Source organism: Neodiprion lecontei, chromosome 4 (assembly GCF_021901455.1).
Source record: "Neodiprion lecontei isolate iyNeoLeco1 chromosome 4, iyNeoLeco1.1, whole genome shotgun sequence".
NCBI classification, from domain to species: domain Eukaryota; kingdom Metazoa; phylum Arthropoda; class Insecta; order Hymenoptera; family Diprionidae; genus Neodiprion; species Neodiprion lecontei.
Window position 1 is genome coordinate 18,327,309 of NC_060263.1, and position 12,979 is coordinate 18,340,287.

Consider the following 12,979-nt stretch of genomic DNA (forward strand, 5'->3'; position numbering starts at 1 on the left):
CCCGTCTACTCTCGCCCGGTTCGCTTCACTCGGGGGCTCCGTGTGTAACGGGCTCGACTGTACAAGGCTTTATCACGAGTTTCGTCATTAAGTTACTGTGGCGCTTTGGCCAATAGACTCACTTGACAAGTCGATAACTTCTTGAGATGGGACTATAAAGCGAAGCCTTATTTTATCCCGGTCTCTACAACTACCGATATACTTCACCTGCGGCTATTTCCACACTCGTACGATTACTGGAAAAATTGTTTCAGATTTTATCCAACGGTAATGAACCAGCGATGTCGCTTAGTCCAGGAATAAAGCTTCTCAATAATCGCAGCAATTAACAAACAATGACGACGTTTAGTAAAAATATGCTGCAGTCCCAGTGCAGTCGCGTAATTTTATTGCTGACATCACGGTCTTCGCGGTTTGTCGCATCCGTCAATTTTGAACACGACGGATCTGAGGTTGTCGAAAAAGAACGAAGTCGATTGGAATGAATATACTTACGGCATACGGATTCAACTTGGTGAACAAGGAACGTAGGACGGCGTTGCTATTCGGTAGGTCGAGCCGCGGCCGTTAATTTAGAGAACTGAAGTACCGCCAAACAAACAGCCCGAGCGGCGTGTCTAATTGCCGACGATGATTCTCATCCTGTACAAAAGCTGCAGTGAAGCTTCGGGCCGAAATCCTACACCTAATAAATAGACGCCAGAGCGATCTGAGGGGTTCGTCCCTTAAATAGCGAAGCAACGCCCCGCAGGGTCCCAGGTCCATTATCTCGTTCCCGGAGCAGCGAAGCCGCCCTGGGCAGCACCGCCGTCTACAAATCTGTCTGCTAATTTTCACCCTGGCGCCGATCGCCCTCCTCTACAGTGAAGAACACCTTTCCTGGTCCCTTCGACGTCCGGCTCGATGCGCTCTGCGGCTGTGCGCACCCACTCACTCACGCTCACGGATCCAAACCATTAACTTCATGGGTACCAGATGACGTTTTACGACCTCCTGCTCTCGGCGTTTCACCCGTTCTTCGTTCCCTTGGAACACGGACCGCCGGTTTTTCTTGTACCAAAGATAAGATACGTCAAACCCTTTCGTCCGCCTCGAAGCGCTCCGCAGATTTACGACCTGCGGACGCGGCTGCGGCAGGCTCTCTGGACCATACGTGAAGACTTGCAATCCTGACGAGGAATGTGAAAATTAGTAACTACTGAATGATTGGTTTACAAGCAATGAAAATTTCAGTATTCATCCGTATTTTGCAAAGCGTCATCCAGGCCTGGGACGTCGGACAACTGAACGGAAAGCTAAAGGAAAATCTACGACAAAAATTATACGATTCAATTCTGGCCAAGAAATTGTCGATGGAAACCGATGGTATCAACGAGAAAGTAAAGGCTTCTTTAACGATCCTGTTTTCCCTTTTTTTTTTTTTTATCTAGGAATTCCAGACTCCTGAAGGTGAAAACCTGGCGCTTCACATGGCTTGGGAGTTAGAATCGAGGAATCGGACAATCGCAAGCACGGTGAAGGGTGAAAAGAAGCAGCGCCCTTTATATCGGGGCAAAGGAGGGATCACTTAGCATGCTGTTAACACATTTAGCGTTGGTAAACCCGTGGCGAACTCGACGTTTGACAACGTCGCGACTGCATTTAGACAGAGACTGCATACACGGGGGTTTCTCCGGTAGCTGCCTAAGCACACAGCGCACGGTAGCATTTCGACTCCGACGCTAACTGACAGGGTAAACAGTAACCGCACTCCACGCCTCGCTACTTAATACCAATATTCCACCAAGTCTTGATGCTGCAGGTGAAGCGGCTGCAGTGGGCGGCGCCTCTGCCCACCGATCACAGCCTAACGTCTACCAGCAATGGTCAAAATTCATCGCTCAAAAATGGTAAGCTTGATTCAGCCATAAGATGTGAGCAACTTATTAGAGGTCATTCGAAGAAAGAACAGTACGAGTCTTGTGCGAATGAAAGGATATTAGGATATTCCGGATCATTGGCGTACAAAAATTTCTTCACCAGTGTAACAAGGTGGTCCTCAAGATTTATGGAAATCGCGTGAAAATATAGAAAAAACTTGTGAGATCCGTGAAAGGACGTCTAATCGTAATGTTAGCGATGCTGAGATCTCGGAACCTGGTTTTGACGTCCTAATATTTGGGGGCTTGCTTCGGTATTACTCGCGAAGAGTCGTGGGCAGCTGCGAGCAAATTACTTCAGCAAGACTGCGGTGAGGAGGTCTCGTCGAAGCGAGGATCAGGAGTCGGGTAGTAAATGAGGTGTAAACTGGATCGTGGGGAGCCTTGTGACCCCTTAAAGAACCGTATGGTCCAGGCGGTAGACACGAGTAGGTATAACGTGCGTTGATTTCGATTCTCCGTGCAGATGTTATTGCCGAGGAAAGCTATTTCACGCTCGGTTTGAAAACCGACTACTGGGTTATACGTATAGTGTACACCATATTATATGCTTGCACGGTCACACACGTCAAGCCGCGTTGTTGAAGCGGTTGAATTAATTTATTGGCACACTGCGCTGCTCGACTGTGTGGCTCGTATTTTCAGACTCACGAAGCAAGCGTGGAATCATACCTGTGCGCACCCTTCTTATACGGCTCACATACTCGCCCCCCCGCATGGTGTGAAGCAACAAAGCTCCCGCGGACAATGAGCTTTCCATGGTGTGTGTACATAAGCCTGCCGTTCCATGTTCCCCTCCGCGATCTCTCGTCACGCCCCAAATGCCCTCCCCTGGCGAGATTTGCCACCAAAATATTTTCCACCACCGGGCACTGAATCAAAACGTGCTTAGTCGAAATGATTATTGCCTTCGAATGAAAGCTCCTTGCACCATGGTGTCCCTGGAAAGATGTAGACCTGAGGTAGCTGGTATTACTAAAAAATGATTAATCTGCTTTTACAATTGGGTAACGTTGCAGTACCGTATCCTTAAAATCCTTAAAGTACTTCTACGTTAACTAAATGTTGGTAAAACTATTACAGATACTAAATGTTTAAGGTTGTAATTATTTGCTTATGTTGTTTAATCACTTTGACTATTGCTAATTAGGATCAAATGTAGTCACAAGCAAAGTTCAACCGAATGAAGATATTCAGTTTTTGACAGTGAGGTCGTGAGAAGTTTGTTGTGGTAACATTGGTCGAAAAGAAAGATTCCTCTAAACCAGTTTTTATTATCTTATACGCGATTGTTCGACCATATTTGAAGGTACTGTTGTAAGGTAAGTGTACCAGTTACTGTCACGTGTAGACCCAATTATTGAACCTTTTATTTTCCTAAATTACAAATTGACGGCACAAATTATGAATTTATCTATGACTGAAGCCGATTTTTGGTAATTTTATAACTAAGAACCATACAGATACAACCAAAAAAGGTCAATAATTGGGACAGGGTCAATAAATAGGACACGTTAGACTTGATGTAGTAGGAAAAATTGTGACTTTTGATGACACAGACATCGAATCGTTGTGCTGTAATGCGGATACGGATATTTATAGACAATTATGACCCTCTGAACCACATTTCGTTGCAGAAAACGATCGATAAACAATAACTGGATCATGCGAGAGCACGGAAAGCGTCGAAGCTGGAACGAGGCAAAATGCGGGAAAAAACGGGCAGAATCGACGTCAATAAGTTACGGTCTCGGGGCTTCGTCGCGAGGCAACTAACAGTTTTGTAAAAAGCTTTTGTGCGTTCAACGGTGGGTGCCGTAACTTCAACTTTGTTATCGATGGGTACGACGGGGTGGCGGAGGACCGAATGGCGGGTGGAGCTCCGGTCGAGGATAAAGCGGATGAAAGAGCTCAGGGTAAATTACGACCTCGTGATTCCCGTTTAGACGCGAGAAAGCGTATGAGACATCGGGGTGGTCTAGGGGCGGTTTATGGCCGCGGATGCCTTCCAAGGAGCTCCCGCGACCGTCGTTCCTCGGCCGAGAACCCCGTTACCGTCTTCCGCGACACGGTTCCCGCATTCTCGTAAACACGTCAACCGGCCTGGTGCCTTAGATACGTGTGAAGCGGGATTGCGGGTCAACACCATCGCTGATTTTTCCTCGTTGTTCGCTCGTTCGTTAAGGGTGTACCATTTGAATAAGCGCGCCTACGCGATGTAGAAATAGATACGATAAGGCAGTGGGTCACGTGAAATTAGAAGAGAGACTAGAGGTTTCCGTTCACGAACATCACTCTGCGGATAGACGCCAATTTGAATAGTTGTACGAAATATTGCTCCGCAGCAGTTTCGTACCAATTTTTATATTTTGATTACTAATGATATGGAAGTATCTCGGGATTTTATTTTATATGGAGAAACGACGAGAGAGAAACTAGCGTTTCGACGAAACAGTCAATCAAAGCACGGGTCAATATTGTTTATCTACTAAGGTACGAATTTTGTCGAATGAGATGCAACTGTGACAACTGCTATTATTAGTGCAAATATTTCATGCGCGCAATCCACGGAACCTGAGAGCTTAGAATCGATGAAATTAAGGTAAGTTATTCGTATTTTAAAACGAGTTCAGTCTATTAACATATAACAAAAAATTAAAGGATCGAAAACGTCGCAATAAATAAGAGAAAAAGGAATCAATTCATGAAGTTTGAATTCATGAAAGTATTATTTATTAACGTATAAATATGCATGTTTTTTCGACCATATGTTTATTAATTATCAAATTAAAACCAAACCATGTTCCGAAGGGTGAAATAAATGATAAAAAATTTCAATGTGAATCAATTGTATGTGTGTGAGATTTCTTGATTTTTTATCTTGTGTTTTCAGAATCAATAATTTTAAATTTCAATATCAGTAATAGAATGCGGGTATTCCGTTTCAAGAGACGTTATTTAAACTCCAAGCTTTTTCAATTCTCATGAAAATTTAACTGAACGTCAAGCTTCATAGAATGAGTATTCTGCTGAGTGTTCGGATTGATTTTTATCAGTATATTCGTAGATAATGATTAAATCACACCGAAAACAGGTGTTTTTCAAAAAGCTTCTATAATCACAGGCCTCTTTCTTTCGTAGTATATGGGGGATTTCACGTCAAATCGAACGAAAAAACGAGATTTGTTCCCTGACCACTTTTGATATTTTCGCCGTTGCACTCACTTGAAGTTCGTATCGAAAGCATCAAATCTGAATTCTTTTAGATTTTCCTGACCAAGCATTTTCTTATCGAAACATCAGCTTTTGACGATTACTCATTTTTTAAAGTTAACATAGCTTGAAATTCAGATGACATGGAAAAAGTTCCTATGCAAAAGTTTCGCATCTTTGTAAGAAATTTCTAAAAATTATCTTATGCGATTTTTCGCGCCCCGTTCAAGTATAGTTTTGATGAAAAGTCTTCGAAAATCTTGTATAACAAAATAGTGCCCAAATCGAATTGGCTGAATTTTTCACACAGCATGTTTTGTTCAATACCAAAGATTGTCTATGAGTTTCGTAGTGGGCGGAAAAGTATTTCAAAAGTTACAAGTAATAGTTTACACGAAACTGTGAAATTTCTCATCTACGTACTGTTACGTGGCGGTAATGACGGTGAAAGTTGTACAGTCGATATCACGATACGCGACACATCGTTGAATTCTTACCTTGGATGAATACCCTTCAAAAATATTGTCCAGCAGCAGGGAACTCACAGGTCGTGTCAGGAATCGTGATAAATGATAGACCGAAATATACCCCTCGAGCAAAAGTCGTCAACTCAGGTTATAAACAATAAGCGTAACAATTGAAAATCGCGCTCAAGTGCGCATCAGCGCCACGCGCAGGGTAAACAAATTGCTTGCGCCGCGAAGTTTGAACCGAATTCTCGCCACTGTGTGAATATTTGCCGATGTATCTTCTGAGCCACTGCACCTCTCACTATGAAGTTTTCAGGCAATCTTTCGCATTGAAGAAGGCACGCAGTGTATAAATTATAGCCCATTCGATCAGGGCACTTTTCAGTTACGAATAATTTGCACGTATTTTGCATCAAAACTATACTGAAACGCGGTATAAAAAATCCGAAAAAATACTCTCGAGTTCGCAAGGGAACCTAAAATTTTTGTGAAGGAACTTTTTTCACATGTCGTCCAGGTTTTAAGCTACGTAGGCACGAAAAATCAAAACATTCTTGAAATCAATTTATTGGACGAGTTATCGTGAAGAAATCAAGCGTCAAGAAAATCTGTAAAAATCAAAGTTCGTTATTTCAATATGTACTTTGACTGTGTGAAAGGGTAATCGGATTAAAATGGGTCAGAGAAACTGACCGTTCGGTTTGTCTTAAAATACCCTATATGCAGTTGAATCAAGTCTCATTATTTACTTGACGTATGAAAGCTTGTTCAATTTCATACTTTACAATGTATTCGAATCAGTGAGAAATTGTTTCAATTCAATGCATTGTTCAATTTTTAACAAACCAGTTATCATTTAATCGAATTCCAATGTTCAATTTTGGTGTGAACAGAATACCAATTATTGGGAAGGAATTTTGGTTTAGAAATTTAAATTTAGTGTTTTACAGAGTGGAATCATATTGTCAAATTCCTGGGGATTTATTCACTGTTAAGATACTATTGATATCAGTTTATAAAGTTTTGACGACAGCTTGTTGGATTTTTGTGAAAATCTTTAAAAACCTAAATATTTCTGTAAATCCTCAGTGTTTAAAACAGGATATTTCATCATATCTCATGAAATTGTATGCGAATATTATGAATAATCCGAAATACATTAAATCTTATAGAATCTGTGAAATTGTACATGTAATATACAATAGCTTATATATTTAACCTTAAACGACGTTCGATGTTCAATGAATTTTGTATCAATTGCTGGACGTTTTACACAATATTATAAAATTTACCAAAGACCTCGATACCCGTTGTGTTTTCCAAGCGTGTCTTAAATCGACTCAATACGAGAATGAAGTCTCTGAAGAGTCTAGAACTTCGGATATACAACATGACTAAGTATGATTAACGACTCGAAGTTTGAAAAAAACTTGTCAGTTGAATCGCTGCGAGGATTCTGGATTTAAAGAAGCCCATGCAGCGTTCAATCATCCGGGATATTTTGGAGCACTTACAGCTGGCAGGAGTGGGTTAATCAATCAAAATACCCACTAGTATCGCTTTGAATAACAGAGAATTAGGGGATGATCCGCAGGCAGTGGCTACCATGGCGAATGGATATTGGATCGCGAGATGAAAGGTCCTCGTTAAATTAGATTCTAATCAAAACGGCGATCTCGTTATAGCGCGGCTCCCCGAACCCCGGCGTTTCATGTCCGACCATTAATCTCTGCCATCCAGATGCTCCGTCGTCATTGATTTAAATCATCCGGTGCAAGCCACAATGCACCGTCGTCGTCCCGCGTGACACGATGCGATCGGTGATTTAAACCGCAGTGTGCCTGCGGCAGGATCGGCATCGTCGACAATAAAAATCACGTGAAAAAATTTTCCCCGGGAAAATAGTAAGAATAAAAAAATAAAAAAATAAAAGTCATCCAGGGGGAACACTTGTCAATGAAGAATCGAACGCGGCGCGAAGACTTGATCCTCGATGGCAGCACCTTGCGGGGTGAAAATCTCTTTTGCGCGTGGTTGCGGTGGCTGCTGCGGCCGCCCCGCGTATCTCGGCGGTAAATCAAGTTGGTAAACTCTCGGCTTCCTCCTCTCGTCCTCTCTCTCTCTCTCTCTCTCTCTCAATCTCCTCTAGCCAAAGCTAGCAGCAAACAATACGCGGCGTGACGAAGGCTTTGTCGAGTTTACACCCCGTAGGGTACCCACTTTCAGTGGCTAAAATCCACCGCGATTCACTCGCCATTATTGCTCGGGGAAACCGAGCCAGAAAGGCCATCAATTACACGGGAAATCGTGCACGCGTTCTTCTTATTTACGAGCTTTACCAATTCATGTCATACTCCATACCTATCCGTACCCTCGGGACTCTCATGAGATGGGAATTGGGCCGCTGCAGGATACTTTTCATCTTTACGAATCACTCTACCTGGCTCCAGAAGCTTTATCGGGTCCTGATCAGGCCACAGTTAAGCTAAGTCGCAAAAACACTTAACATTCAACGGCTTTGTAGCATAGCTCTTAGTTTACTTGTTTTCTGTACTTCTGGAATTTTTTCAGATCCTAATCAGGCCCCAGTCGGGCTTAGTCAAAACTTATGGGAAGTTTCGACGGTATTCACGAGACACGGTTAACTTTGTTTCAGGTCGTGATCAGGTACCTGCGGCAGTCTGGCCACGCAATCGAATCCCTGCCAGATCCCTACTTAACCTCTGATGCAATTTTGTATTAGCCAGAATCTTATTTCATCCAGAATATTCTGTCACTTTCTACGTATCTGTGGCTGTTTCTTTAGGCCCTAACCAGAAACTTTGGTCTGAAAGACCTGCTGAAATTTACTGGAAAGTTCAATATACGCGATTAACTTGTCATTCGGGAAATAATCAGGAAGCCAGTGAAGCAGTCTAATTGTGAGCAATAAAATCAGGTCAAGGCCCTGCCAGATTCCTAATAAGCCCCTTATACAAGCCTGTATCTGCCAGAATGTTATTTTACCCGAAAAGCGATACTTTGTACCAATTTTCACTGCCGTCAAGATCTATTCCCAATGTCCTACCGTTGCACAGTGGTCATGAAAAAAATTTCAAGTTCAAACGTCATAAATTTGTAGAAAAAAAAAAAATATTCAAGTATAGGTAAACTTTTTATACAGCTGAGAATTAGTTTTATAGTAAGAACAATCTCCAAATAGGGCTAGCTCCGCTTCTAATAGTACATTATGTAACAAGGGAATAAAGTCAAAGATTATTCCCGCGGGTGGGATTATTCTCGCTTCGCTCGGGCATTAATCGCCCAAGCGAATAGTCGACTTTTATGTCCACGTTACATATAGGACTTTATTTCCAGCTCAGCTCTGGCTGTAATATTTATTGGAAAATTGAAACATTTAAATTGGGGCAATTGTTTGCGCTCGCTTCTTCTGGATTTAGCTTTGCGGGAAATATGATCTCATATTTCCCGCAAATGCGTTTTAGTGAAAAATATGCCAATTTCATCCCGCGTTCGAGGTCAAGAAAGTTAACTTAATGGTTCAGTCTGGAATAAAAATACTTTACGATTACACGGTACCAAAAGCACTCATCCGAGCTCCGCTTTGCCTACCAGCCTACTGTCCTGAAAGTACAATTTCACGAATGTCAACACGACTTCCCATTACACGCATGCCCGCTGATTAAACGAAGCATCGGCAATACGCAACGTAAAATTCGACGGGGTTCCCGCAGAGTGGTGCCGCCGGTGTGTAAGGGGGCTTTATGGGAGTCCGTAGGTGCAGCTGCCTCGCCTCGGAGGCTGCAGAGGCGAGGATACAGCCACGGAGGCCGGAGTGGCGAATGTAGTTGCAACCGACGCCCCATAAATAACAGGAGCGGTTTCCTCTCCCGCAGGTTCCGAGGAGGAAACCCGGAGGAGTGGGAATAGGGGGGAAAAAGCTGCAAGCACAAAAAGCAGGAATCACCCCGGGTTCGTGCGGGCCAACTACTCCTACGGATTAGCTCATTACTCGCGCGTTATGCTAATCGCCCTGGACGCGGCGTCGCCCTTGCAGCGTCTACTGTTTACGTACGGTCGCCGATTACAATCGACGCGTGAGAAGTGCCAACTGCGCTTTTGCTTATCTTCTCTGCGAACAGTCGCTCACGCACGTTAATTTTAACTCTTTCGTTTTTTCTGCGAAACTGTTTTTGCGCGAAGAAACGTTGCTGAAAGACGCGAGGAGAAAAAAATACATTCCCAGACAGGTGAAAGTGTTTCTCTAAAATTTTTTCAATCTTTAAGGACTCTTCAAAGATACGAAATTTGATGTCTAATTTGGGGTAAGGTAAAATTTAGAGTCTCAAGCTAATCCATGTGTTATCTGTTTATTTTGAAAGTCCTAATGCATACCTTGAATGATGTATTCAGTTTTCCCGAAATAGTCGTCTGACATTTTACTATTTTATGAATTTTCCCGATTCACTTTCAAGGTTTTCCGAAAGACTATCTGACCACTTTTAAACGTCCCACCTGACACATTTCTACAGAGTTCTTCGGGATATTTAAACAAACACTTCAGTCGTTTTCATCACATTCAGAAAAAAAACCTTCATTGCGGAATACCAGCAGTTTATTACACAGGCTCGTTTTTTTATATGCACCGTGCAGAGTCCAGACAGACTATATTATCACTTCAAAGGGGATAAGTTCGAATATGACGGTCGGAGAGATTGATAAATTGACGAAAATATTCATCAGCACGTTTAAAATTCGTTTCGAAACAGCACGTAGCGTAATACTTAAGAAGGAGCGTAAAGAAGAGAATGAGAAAAGGAGTAAATGATCAGTGTTCCAGAGGTGGTTCACCGGTGAAAAATTGATGCGGACCACCGAGTGGCGGCCGCGTTGTGCCGAGGTAACCCCGACGAAGCCTGACCCGATATCGGACGAAAAATCTAAAGATTTATCCAATGGATGTGGCTTTAATTTATCGGCGAGGCGGTAGACGGGATATAATGGTGCAGCCCGTGGGTAGAGTAGGAAGGTAGGCAGGACGGGTACTCGGGCAAACAATAAATATTTCAGAAGGGGAGCTGACAGGGAGATCTATAGATTACATCCCCCTTACCTAATAAATACGTTATTGTCTGCCGGTGATCTATGGCGTGTACTAATGTGTGTTGGATCCTGTGATTCCGGATTCACAAACGCTCCTGCTGCTGCTGCTGCTGCACCGATGCCGGAGCCATCTTCTCTCCTCTTCGCTCCTTTTCTCTTCTCTTCTCTTCTCGCCAGCAAGCGGTAATAGTCGTCCACATTGTCACACCGCCCTGCCACCTCACCATAAGTTAATCTTCGCCCCTCGACCGCCAAACGGCTTTAGGGGAGCGTCGGCATGGATCAGTAGAACGGATAGATACACGTCATACCTTGGAATTCTTCGCAGAACGGAAGCCAGGCGCTGGTGTGTCGAAGAGAAGAGTCTAGGTCCTTCGTCGTCGATTGGAAACGGCAAAAGCACTCCGAAAGCTACCGCAAGTTTGGATATTAATGCTCGTAAAAGTGTCGATTGGATGATTTTGAAGTTGCAATTTTACTTCCAGTTTGGCAATCATTTCGAAATGGGTTTTCAATGTTCAGAAGATACCGCGTCATGCGAAAAAAAAAATGCGAGCGAATAGCGTTCGAGTGAGTCAACCGGGCAAAGCTCGAGTTTCTTACGCATTTGGCTACTGTTAGAAATGATAATTTCGTAGATTGCTGGGCTTGAATAATTTTTTTTTTTTTCCTGTCAAGATATAACAGCCGGCCTTTAATTTTAACGCTGCTTATCGCAGCGAGACGATATAGCTTTGGCTCTCGCGCATTATACGTACGAAAGCCGCGTGTTATTATTCATCGTATCGCAATAAATCATCCCTACTGAAGTATTTTTCAAACAGGCATTGCAGACCTCGCGAACCTATCGCTCATACATTCGTGCTGCCAATCGCAGCGCAGATTTTTCCATGATCTTTCATCCATACGGAACTGTCGGTTAAACGCAGTGTCACGTTTTTGTGCGCTCATCAAGATTCAGGTATTTGTTGTGTTTGGTCTGTGCGACTAACCGCTACTCCGTTTCATCAAATGTTTACTAAGTGTATAATGGGCAATGAACTACCGTTTTATTGCACCGAACAAAAGTTATGGGTCTAGATTAAGCAAACTTCCGCTGGAGGTTATGTCATGAGGTTATATGTATAGTAATGGGTGATTAAACGGAGTTCAAATGCGAGCTATAAAATTATCGTTTGATTGAAGTACACGTCTGACATATATAACCGGTTCAATTACGTATCAAACTAAGGACTAACAGAATTTGTATCTTAAATATGCAAGTATGTACAGTTTTCATTCTCATTGTAGATAAAAAATCACATTCTGAACAATGAAACTTTTAGTTATGAGTTACGTTAATGACGAATAAAATACGCATCAATTTATTAATGTGTAATAAAACTTGATTGAAATCCCCATTACGCAAAATAATGGGCTATTAAACTCCACCTTATTTAATCCAACCATTACTTTAGCGTATAGTCTGATCAACTAAATTAACTGGTAATTAAAATAAATTTTACTACACGCATTTACAAGGTAACCCCGGGGTGACCAAGTCGCGAAGTTTAGTGAAATTGAGATAAAATGAATATCTTTAAAAACAATGCCTGACGTTCTTTCCACCGACACTATTCACAGCTTGATCATACGGATTGAAAAAGAAAGAGTCATAACGACTCAATCGCGTGTGTTAAATTCCGTAATTAGCGTCGAATTACTCGAGTCCTGAATCCAGGCTCGGGGCACCTGGACGGCCGGAATACGGCCCTGGGTCTGCCTTTTTTCCTCTCTATTTCTGTCGAGCAGGGCAGGGGTGAAGCTCACCCCTCGAGCCATACATCAAATTTTATATTTTGTTCCGCCCCATAATGCGATAGTGTTGCTTTATGATCAAAATTCATATAAATCCATTTATCACTGTTGACACAGCGCCGGGTAGCGGCTATAACTCCACCCCATCCCCCCCCCCCCGCCCCGTTCCACGACTTCCCTGCTCCTCGTCTTCGCCGTTCTGACGATGAATTCCAGAACCATGGACCGCGCACCCTCGCTCAAACCCGGCACCATAAGAATCAATTTTTCCCGAAGACGATCTCGACGCTGCACTTGTCTCTCTGCACTCGGCGACGATTTCCGGGCCGCAAACGAGCCGTTGACGTTCTTCCACCGCCCGGATCGCGGCCGTAGGTTCGTTGCTGCCTCGCCGAGGGCGGCGAACCCGTCAATCAATCACCGCCGCTCCGCCGTCGCCGCAAATAGAATCCGCTCTCGGTTCATGCCGAGTTGACA